Below are 12,439 nucleotides of genomic sequence, written 5' to 3'. Positions count from 1 at the left end.
CTATTGCGTCGCCAATAAAATGCTTCAAAACCCCTCTAAAGCGCCGCCGAGGCTACTAGAGTCGTTTCTTAGGTCGTTACGGACGCTTCTATGAAAGAATCAAAAAAATTCCACCCGGACCCTCGACACCTGAAAAATCTCTAAGCATACATACACGAAAAACTAGCCAAATTGCCTAATACCTATTGCGCCGCCAATAAAATACTCCTAAACCCCTCTAATGCACCTCGGAGCTACTGGAGCCATTCCCCAAGTCGTTACGTACGCTACTATGGAAGAATCCAAGAAAATTCGACCCGGACCCTCGGCATCTAAAAAATCTGTGGGCTAACACACACGAAAAACTGGCAAAATCGCCTAACTTCTATTGGGTCGCTAATAAAATACTCTTAAACCCCTCTAAAGCATCGCCGGGGCTACTGGAGTTGTTCCCCAAGTCGTTACGGATGTTACTATGGAAAAATCCAAGAACATTCGACCTGGACCCTCGGCACCAAAAAAATCTGGGTCTAACACACACGATAATCTTGAAAAATTATCTAATTCCTATTGCGTCGCCAATAAAATGCTCCTAGACCCCTTTAATGCATCTCCGGGGATACTGGAGCCGTTTCCTAAGTCGTTACGAACACTACTATGGAACAATCCAAAAAAAATCGATCCGGACCCTCGACATCTAAAAAATTCATGGGCTAACCCATACAAAAAACTGGCAAAATTGCCTAACTCCTATTGCGTCGCCAATAAAATGCTCCTAAACCTCTCTAAAGTGCCGCCGGGACTACTAGAGTCGTTCCCCAGGTCGTTACAGATGCTACGATGGAAGAATCCAAGAAAATTTAACCTGGACCCCCAGCACCTAAAAAATTTGTGGGCTAACACACACGAAGAACTTGAAAAAATTGCCTAATTCCTATTGCATCACCAATAAAATGCTCCTAAACCACTCTAATGCACCTCTGGGGCTACTGGAGCCGTTTCCTAAGTCGTTACGGATGCTACTATAGAAGAATCCAAGAAAATTCAACTTGGACCCCCGGTACCTAAAACATCCGTGGTCTAACACACACGAAAAATTGGCAAAATTGCCTAATTCCTATTGCGTCGCCAATAAAATACTCCTAAACCCCTCTAAAGCGCCGCCGGGGCTATTGGAGTCGTTCCTCAGGTCGTTAAGGATGCTAAAATAGAATAATCCAAGAAAATTCAACCTGAACCTCTGGCACCTAAAAAATCTGTGGGCTAACACATACGAAAAACTGACAAAATTGCCTAATTCCTATTGCGTCGCCAATAAAATGCTCCTAAACCCCTCTTATGCGCCTCCGGGCTACTGGAGTCGTTCTCCAGGTCGTTACGGATGCTAGTATGGAAGAATAAAAAAAAATATGACTCGGACCCCCGATACCTAAAAAATCCATGGGCTAACACATATAGAAAATTGGCAAAATTGCCTAATTCTATTGCGTCGCCACTAAAATGCTCCTAAACCCATCTAAAGTGCCAACTGGGGCTATTGGAGTCGTTCCCCAGGTCGTTACGGACGATACTTTAGAAGAATCCAAGAAAATTCAACCTGGACCCTCGACACCTAAAATATTCGTGGGCTAACACACACGATAAAACTTGTAAAATCATTTAATTCATATTTCGTCGCTACTAAAATGCTCCTAAATTCCTCTAAAGCGGCGTCGGGTCTACTCGAGTCGTTCCCCATGTAGTTACGGACGCTATTATGGAAGAATCAAAGAAAATTTGACCTGGAGCCTCGGCACCTAAAAAATCCTTGGGCTAACAAATATGAAAAAGTGGCAAAATCGCCTAATTCCTATTGCATCGGCAATAAAATACTCCTAAACCCCTCTAAAGCGCCGTCGGGTCTATAAGAGTTGTTCCCTAGGTAGTTATGGACGCTACTATGGAAGATTCAAAAAATATTCTACCCGAACCTCCGGCACCTAAAAAATCCGTGGGCTCACACACACGAAAAACTGGCAAAATTGCCTAATTCCTATTGCGTTGCCAATAAAATGGTCCTAAACCCCTCTAAAGCACAACCAGGGCTATTGGAGTCATTCCCCAAGTCGATACAGATGATACTATGAAAGAATTCAAGAAAATATAACTCGGACCACCAGCACCTAAAAAATCCGTGGGCTAACACACATGAAAAACTGACAAAATCGCCTAATTCCTATTACGTTGCCAATAAAATACTCCAAAATCCTTCTAAAGCACCGCCGGGGCTATTGGATCATTCCCCAGGTCGATAGCACGATATTATGGAAGAATCCAAGAAAATTTGACATGGATCCCCGACACCTAAAAAATTTGTGGGATAACACACAAAAAACTAGCAAAATCGCCTAATTACTATTTCATCACCAATAAAATGCTCTTAAACCCCTCTAAAGCACGAAGGGGATACTGTAGTCATTCCCCAGGTCGTTACGGACGTTACAATATAATAATCCAAGAAATTTCGACCTGGACCCCCGACATCTAAAAAATCTGTGGGCTAACACACGAAAAACAGGCAAAATTGCCTAATTCCTGTTGTGTCGCCAATAATATGCTCCTTAACCCCTCTAATGCGACTTTGGGGCTACTGGAGTTGTTTCCTAGGTCGTTACGGATGCTACTGTGGAAGAATCCAAAAAATATCGACCCGGACCCCCGACACCTAAAAAATCTCTAGGCTAACACACACAAAAAACTGGCAAAATTGCCTAATTTTTATTGCGTCGCCAATAAAATGCTTCTAAACCCCTCTAAAGCGCCACTGGGGCTACTGGAGTCGTTCCCCAGGTCATTACGGATGATACTATGGAAGAATCCAAGAAAATTCGACCTGGACCCTCGACAGCTAAAAAATCCGTGGGATAACACACATAAAAAACTGGCAAAATCGCCTAATTCCTATTGTATTGACAATAAAATTCTCTTAAACCCCTCTAAAGCGCCGCCGGGGCTACTGAAGTCGTTCTTCATATCGTTACGGACGCTACTATGAAAGAAAATTTGACCCGGACCCTCGGTATCTAAAAAATCCATGGGCTAACACACACGAAAAAACATGCAAATTCACCAAATTCATATTTCATTGCTAATAAAATGCTCCTAAACCCCTCTAAAGAACCGCTGGGGCTACTGGAGTCGTTCCCCAGGTCGTTATGGATTCTACTATGGAAGAATCCAATAAAATTCGACGTGGAACCCCGGCACCTAAAAAATCCGTGGGCTAACACACACGAAAAACTGGCAAAATCACCTAATTGCTATTGCATCGCCAATAAAATACTCCTAAACCTCTCTAAAGCACCGCCGTAGCTACTGGATCATTTCCTAGGTCGTTACGGATGCTACTATGGAAGAATCCAAGAAAATTCGACTTAATCTCCGACACCTAAAAAATTTGTGGGCTAACACACACGAAAAACTTACAAAATTGCCTATTTCCTGTATCGTCACCAATAAAATGCTTCAAAACCCCTTTAATGTGCCTCCAAGGCTACAAGAGTCGTTCCTTAGGTCGTTATGGACACTACAATTGAAGAATCCAAGAAAATTCAACCCGGACCTCGGCACCTAAAAATTCTTGGGCTAACACAAACGAAAAACTGGTTAAATTGCCTAATTCCTGTTGCGTCGCAAATAAAATGCTCCCAAATCCTCAAAAGCACCGCCGGGGCTACTGTAGTTGTTCCCTAGGTCGTTACGGACGCTACTATGAAAGAATCAAAGAAAATTCGACTTGGACCCCCGGCACCTAAAAAATCTGTGGGCTAACACACATGAAAAACTGACAAAATTGCCTAATTCCTGTTGCATCGCCAATAAAATGCTCCTGAACCTCTCTAATGCGCTTCCAGGGCTACTGGAGTCGTTTCCTAACTACAGATCCCCGGCACCTAAAAAATGCGTGGACTAAAAGACACGAAAAACTGACAAAATAGTCTAATTCATATTGCGTCGCCAATAAAATGCTCGTATACCTCTCTAATGTGCCTTTGAGGCTACTGGAGTCATTCCCTAGATCGTTACAGACGCTACTATTGAAGAATGCAAGAAAATTTGACTCGGACCCCCAACACCTAAAAAATCCGTGGGCTAACACACATGAAAAATTGGCAAAATCGCCTAATTCCTATTGCGTCGCCAATAAAATGCTCTTAAAACCCTCTGAAGTCCCTCCGGGTCTATTGGTGTCGTTCTCCAGGTCAATACGGATGATACTACGGAAGAATCCAAGAAAATTTGATCTGGAACCCCGACACCTAAAAAATTCATGGGCTAACACACACAAAAAACTAGCAAAATCGCCTAATTCCTATTTCATCACCAATAAAATGCTCCTAAACCCCTCTAAAGCGCCATCGGCGCTAATGTAGTCGTTCCCTAGGTCGTTACGGACGCTACAATAGAATAACCCAAAAATATTCAACCCGAACCTCTAGCATCTAAAAAATCTATGGGCTAACACATACGAAAAACTGGCAAAATTGCCTAATTGTTATTGCGTCGCTAATAAAATGCTCCTAAATGCCTCTAAAGCGCCGCCGGGGCTACTAAAGTCGTTCCTAGATAGTTACGGAAGCTTCTATAGAATAATCTAAGAAAATTCAACCCGGACCCCTGGCGCCTAAAAATTACATGGTTTAACACATACGAAAAACTGGCAAAATCGACTAATTCATATTGCGTCGCAAATAAAATGCTCCAAAATCCCTCTAAAGCACCGCCGGGGCTACTAGAGTCATTCCTTAGTTCGTTAGGGACGCTACTGTTGAAGAATCCCGAAAAATTCGACACGAACCTCTGGCACCTAAAATATTCGTGGGCTAACACACACGAAAAACAGGCAAAATCGCCTAATTCCTATTGCGTCGCCAATAAAATGCTACTAAACCCCTCTAAAGTGTCATCGGGGCTACTGAAGTCGTTCCCAAAGTCGTTACCGACTCTATTATGGAATAATCTAGGAAACTTTGACCCAAACCCCCGACACCTAAAAAATCTGCGGTCTAACACACTAAAAAATGGCAAAATCACCTAATTTTCCTGTTGCGTCTTCAATAAAATGCTCCTAAACCCCTCTAATGCACCATCAGGGCTACAAGAGTCGTTCTCTAGGTCGTTACGGATGCTACAATAGAAGAATCTAAGAAAATCGACCAAGACTCCGGACACCTAAAAAATCTGTGGGCTAACATACGAAAAACTGGCAAAATTGCCTAATTCCTGTTGTGTCGCTAATAAAATGCTCCTAAACCCCTCTAATGCGCCTCCGGTGCTACTGGAGTCGTTCTCTAGGTTTTACGGATGCTACTATTGAAGAATCAAAACAAATTCAACCCGGACCCCCGACACCAAAATTGTTTTTGGGCTAACACACACGAAAAACTTGCAAAATCGCCTAATTCCTATTGCGTCACTAATAAAATGCTCCTAAACCCTCTAAACCGTCACTGGGGCTACTGAAGTCGTTCCCTACGTCATTACGGACGTTACTATGGAACAATCTAAGAAAATTCAACCTAGACCCCGACACCTAAAAAATCTGTGGGATAACACACACAAGAAACTGGCAAAATCTCCTAATTCCTATTGTATCGCCAATAAAATTCTCTTAAACCCTTCTAAAGCGCTGCCGGGGCTACTGGAGTCTTTCCCCATGTCGTTACGGACGCTACTATGGAAGAATACAAGAAAATTTAACCCGAACCCTCGGTATCTAAAAAATCCTTAGGCTAATACACACGAAAAAACTGGCAAAATCACCTAATTCATATTTCGTCGCCAATAAAATGCTTTTAAACCCCTCTAAAGCACCGCCGAGGCTACTAGATTCGTTCCCCAGGTCGTTACTGCCGCTAATATGGAAGAATCCAAGAAAATTCACTCCGGACCCCTGGCACCTTAAAAATTCATGGGCTAACACACACGAATAACTGGCAAAATCGCCTAATTCCTCTTGCGTCGCTAATAAAATACTCCTAAACCTCTCTAAAGCATCGTCGTGGCTACTAGAGTCGTTCCCTAAGTCATTACGGACGCTACTATGGAAGAATCCAAAAAAGTTCGACCCAAACCCCCGACACCTAAAAATTTTGTGGGTTAACACTCGTGAAAAACTAGCAAAATCTTCTAATTTCTATTGTGTCACCAATAGAATGCTCCTAAACCCTCTAATGCACCTCCGGGGCTACTAGAGTCGTTCACCAGGTCGTTACGGACGCTACTATGGAAGAATACAATAAAATTCGACCTGGACCCCCAGCACCTAAAAAGTTTGTGGGCTAACACACACGAAAATCTAGCAAATTGCCTAGTTCCTATTGCATCGCCAATAAAATGCTATTAAACCTCTCTAAAGCGCCGCTGGAGCTACTGGAGTCATTCCCTAGGTCGTTACGGATGCTACTATGGAAGAATCTAAGAAAATTTGACCCGGACCCCTGGCACCTAAAAAATCCATGGGCTAATATAAATGAAAAACTAGCAAAATCGCCAAATTCCTATTGCGTCCCTAATAAAATGATATTAAACCCCTCTAAAGCGCCGCCGTGGTTACTGAAATAGTTTCCTAGGTCGTTACGGACCTTCTATGGAAGAATCAATGAAAATCAACCCGGACCCCCGACACCTAAAAAACGTGTGGGCTAACACACATAAAAAACTGGCAAAATCGCCTAATTCCTATTTCATCACTAATAAAATGCTCCTAAACCCCATTAAAGCGCCACCGGGGCTACTAGAGTCGTTCCCCAAGTCTTTACGGACGCTAATATGGAAGAATCCAAGAAAGTTCGACCTAGACCCCCGACACCTAAAAAATCCGTGGGCTAACACACATGAAAAAATGGCAAAATTGCCTAATTCTTATTGCGTTGCCAATAAAATGTTGCTAAACCCCTCTAAAGTGCCTTTGGGGGCTGCCGAAGTCGTTTCTTAGGTCATTACGGACGCTACTATAGAAGAATTCAAGAAAATTCGACCCGGACCCCCGGCACCTAAAATATTCGTGCATTAACATACACGAAAAACTGGGAAAATCGCCTAATTCCTATTGCATCGCCAATAAAATGCTCCTAAACCCCTCTAAGGCATTGCTGGGGCTACTGGAGTCGTTTCTCAAGTCGTTATGGATGCTACTATAGATTAATCCAAAAAAATTCGACCTGGACCCCCAGCATCTAAAAAATCTGTGGGCTAACACACACGAAAAACTGGCAACATTTATTAATTCCTGTTGCGTCGCTAATACAATGCTCCTAAACCCCTCTAATGCGCCTCCGGAGATACTGAAGTCGTTCTCTAGGTCGTTACAAATGTTAATATGGAAGAATCTAAAAACATTCGACCTGGACCCCCGACACCCAAAAATATTCGTGGGCTGTCACACGAAAAACTGGCAAAATTGCCTAATTCCTATTACGTCGCTCATAAAATGCTCGTAAACCCCTCTAAAGCACCGCCGGGCCTACTAGAGTCATTCCCAGGTCGTTACGTATAATACTATTGAAAAATCTAAGAAAATTCAACTTGGAACCCCGACACCTAAAAAATCTTTGGGCTAACACACACGAAAATCTGGCAAAATCGCCAAATTCCTATTTCATCACCAATAAAATGTTTCCAAACCCCTCTAAAGCGCCGACGAGGCTACTGGAGTCATTCTCCAGGTCGTTACGAACGCTATATAGAAGAATCCAAGAAAATTCGACCCGGATCCCAACACCTAAAAAATCTATGATTTAGCACACACGAAAAACTGGCAAAATCACCTAATTCCTATTGCGTCGCCAATAAAATACTTCAAAACCCCTCTAAAGCGCCGCCGAGGCTACTGCAGTCGTTCCCTAAGTCGTTACAGACGCTACTATGGAAGAATCCAAGAAAGTTCGACCTGAACCTACGGCATCTAAAAAATCCGACGGCTAACACACACGAAAAACTGGCGAAATTTCCTAATTACTATTGAGTCGCCAATAAAATGCTCCTAAGCCCCTCTAAAGCGCCGCCGTGGCTACTGGATTCATTCCCAAGGTCATTACATATGATACTATGGAAGAATACAAGAAAATTCTACCCGGATCCGTGGCATCTAAAAAATTCATGGGCTAACATACACGAAAAACTGGCAAAATCATCTAACTGCTATTGTGTCGCCAATAAAATGCTCGTAAACCTCTCTAAAGCGCTGCCGGGACTGTTGGAGTCATTTCCTACATCATTACGGATGCTACTATGGAAGAAACCAACAATATTCAATTCGACCTGAATCCCCATTGCCTAAAAAATGAATGGGCTAACACACACGAAAAAAAGGAACAATCAACTAATTTCTATTGCGTCACTAATAAAATACTTCAAAACCCCTCTAAAGGGCCGCCGAAGAACTGGAGTCGATCCCAAGGTTTTTACGGGCGCTACTATGGAAGAATCCAAGAAAATTCCACCCGGAGTCCCGACATCTAAAAAATCCGTTGGCTAACATACACGAAAAACTGGAAATATCGCCTAATTCCTATTTCGTCGCCTATAAAATGCTCCTAAACCCCTCTAAAGCACCGCCAGAACTACTGTAGTCGTTCTCCATGTCGTTAAGGATGCTACAACGGAAAAATCCAAGAAAGGTCAACCCGTCCCTCGGCACCTAAAAAATCAATGGGCTAACACTCAGGAAAAACTAGCAAAATAGCCTAATTCCTATTGCGTTGTCAATAAAATGCTCCTAAACCCCTTTAAAGCACTTTAGGGGCTACTAGAGTCATTCCCCAAGGTCGTTACAGATGCTACTATAGAAGAATCCAAGAAACTTCGATCCGAGCCTCCGGCACCTAAAAAATCCGTGGGATAACACACACGAAAAACTAGCTATATTGCCTAATTCCTATTGCATCACCAATAAAATACTCCTAAACCCCTCTAAGGTGCCGCCGGATCTATTGGAGTCATTCCCCAGGTCGTTACGAACGATTCTATAGAATAATCTAAGAAAATTTAACTCGGACCCCCGGTGCCTAAAAAATTTGGGGGTTAATACACACGAAAAACTGGCAAAATCGACTAATTTCTATTGCATCACCAATAAAATGCTCCAAAACCCCTCTAAAGCGCCGCCGAGGATACTGGAGTCGATCTCAAGATCGTTACAGACACTACTATGGAAGAATACAACAAAGTTTGACCCGAACCTCCGGCATCTAAAAAATCTGTGGGCTAAGACACATGAAAAACTAGTAAAATTCCCTAATTACTATTGCGTCGCCAATAAAATGCTCCTAAGACCCTCTAAATTGCTGACGTGGCTAGTGGTGTCACTCCCCAGGTCATTACATACGATACTATGGAAGAATACAAGAAAATTAGACCCAAATCCGCGATACTTAAAAAAATCGTGGGCTAACACACGAAAAACTAGCAAAATCATCTAACTCGTATTGTGTCGCCAATAAAATATTCGTAAACCCCTCTAGGTGCTGTCGAGGCTACTGGAGTAATTTCCTACGTCATTACGGACGCTACTATGGAAGAATCCAATAATATTAGACCCGTACCCCCGGCACCTAAAAAATCTCCTAATTCCTATTGTGTCACCAATAGAATGCTCCTAAACCCCTCTAAAGCACTGCCGAGGCGACTGGAGTCGTTCCCTAGATCGTTACGGATGCTACTATTGAAGAATCCAAGAAACTTTGACCCGAACCTCCGGTATCTAAAAAATCTATGGGCTAAAACACACGAAAAACTAGCAAAATTGCCTAATTCCTATTGCATCACCAATAAAATACTCTTAAACCCCTCTAAAGCACCGCAGGGGATACTGTAGTCATTTCCTAAGTCATTACGGACGCTACTATGGAAGAATCCAAGAACATTCCACCCGGAGTCTCGACACCTTGGGCTGACATACACTAAAAATTGGCAAAATTGCCTAATTACTATTGCGTCGCCAATAAACTGCTCCTAAACCCTCTAAAGCGCCGTCAAGGCTACTGGAGTCGATCCGAAGGTCCCTTAAGGACGCTACTATAGAAAAATCTAAGAAAATTCGATCGGAGTCCCGACACCTAAAATTTCTGTGGGCTAACACTCACGAAAAACTAGCAAAATTGCCTAATTCCTATTGCATCACCAATAAAATACTCTTAAACCCCTCTAAAGCGCCGCAGGGGATATTGTAGTCGTTTCCTTGTTCATTACCGATTGACCCGAACATCCGCCACCTAAAAAATCCATGGGATAACACACACGAAAAACTGGCGAAATTGCCTCATTCCTATTTTATCGCCAATAAAATATTCCTAAACCCCTCTAAAGCGCCACCGGGGCTACTATAGTCGTTCCCTAAGTTGTTACGGATGCTAAAATAAAATAATCTAAAAAAATTCAACCCGGACCCTCGGCGCCTACAAAATAGATTGGCTAACACATGAAAAACTGAAAAAATTGACTAATTTCTATTGTGTTAAAGCACCGCCGAGGCTATTGGAGTCGATCCCAAGGTCGTTACGGATGCTACTATGGAAGATTCCAAAAAAATTCGACCCGAACCTCCGACATCTAAAAAAATCAATGTTCTAACACATACGAAAAACTGACAAAATCACCTAATTACTATTGCGTCGCCAATAAAATGCTCCTAAACCCCTCTAAACTGCCGCTGTGGCTACTGGAGTCGTTCCCCAGGTCGTTACGTACGATATTATGGATGAATACCAGAAAAATCGACCCGGAACCACGGCACCTAAAAAATCAATGGGCTAGCACACAAAAAAAACTGGCAAAATTGCCTAATACCTATTGCATCGCCAATAAAATGCTACTAAACCCCTCTAAAGCACCGCTAGGCCTACTGGAGTCGTTACCTAGATCATTACGTACGCTACTATGGAAGAATCAAAGAAAATTTGACCCGAACCCCCGGCACCTAAAAAATCCGTGGGCTAACATACACGAAAAACTAGCAAAATTGCCTAATTTCTATTGCGTCGCCAATAAAATACACCTAAACCACTCTAAAGCATCGTCGGGTTTTCTAGAGTTGTTCCCTAGGTCTTTACGGACGCTACGATAAAATAATCAAAGAAAATTTGACCTGAACCCCTGGCACCTAAAAAATCTGTGGGCTAACACACATAAAAAACTAGCAAAATTTCCTAATTTCTGTTGCGTCGGCAATAAAATGCTCTTAAACCTCTCTAATTCGCCGTTAGGGCTACTGGAGTCATTACCTAGGTCATCGAGGACGCTACTATGGAAGAATTCAAGAAAATTCTACCTCGACCCTCGGCACCAAAAAAATCTGTTGGCTAATACACACGAAAAACTGGCAAAATCGCCTAATTTCTATTTCGTCGCCAATAAAATGCTCCTAAACCCCTCTAAAGCGCCGCCGGGGCTACTATAGTCGTTCGCATGTCGTTACGGATGCTACTATGGAAGAATCCAAGAAAAGTCGACCCGACCCTCTGCAACTAAAAAATCCATGGGCTAACACTCACAAAAAACTAGCAAAATTGACTAATTTCTATTGATTCACCAATAAAATACTCCAAAACCCCTCTAAAGCGTTGTTGGGGCTACTGGAGTCGTTCTATAGGTCTTTACGGGCACTACTATGGAAGAAACCAAGAAAATTCGACCTGAACCTCTGGCACCTAAAAAATTCGTGGGCTAACACACACGAAAAACTGGCTAAATTGCCTAATTCCTATTGCATCGCCAATAAAATACTACTAAACCCCTCTAAAGTGCCGCTGGAGCTATTGAAGTCATTCCCCAGGTCGTTAAGAATGATTCTATAGAATAATTCAAGAAAATTAAACCCGGACCCCGAGCGCCTAAAACATCTGTGGGTTAACACACGAAAAACTGGCAAAATCAATTAATTTCTATTGATTCACCAATAAAATACTCTAAAACCCCTCTAAAGCACCGCCGAGGATACTGGAGTCTATCCTAAAGTCGTTAATGACGCTACTATGGAAGAATTCAAGAATGTTGGACCCGAACCTCAGGCATCTAAAAAATCCGTAGGATAACACACACGAAAAACTGGCTAAATTGCCTAATTACTATTGACTCGCCAATAAAATGCTCCTAAGCCCCTCTAAAGCACCGCCGTGGCTACTGAATTAATTGCCCAGGTCATTACATATGATACTATGGAAGAATACAAGAAAATTCGACCTGCATCCGCGGCACCTAAATAATTCGTGGGCTAACACACACGAAAAACTTGCAAAATCATCTAATTCCTATTGTTTCGCCAATAAATTGCTCCTAAACCCCTCTAAAGCGTTGCCGGGGCTACGGAAGTCATTTTCTACGTCATTACGGACGCTACTATGAAAGAATCCAAGAATATTCGACCCGGACCCCCGGCACCTAAACAATCTGTGGGCTAACATATACGAAAAACTGGCAAAAT

Source organism: Solanum dulcamara, chromosome 2, assembly GCF_947179165.1.
Source record: "Solanum dulcamara chromosome 2, daSolDulc1.2, whole genome shotgun sequence".
NCBI classification, from domain to species: domain Eukaryota; kingdom Viridiplantae; phylum Streptophyta; class Magnoliopsida; order Solanales; family Solanaceae; genus Solanum; species Solanum dulcamara.
The sequence above is the reverse complement of the archived record's forward strand: the minus strand, read 5'-3'. Positions refer to the sequence as shown.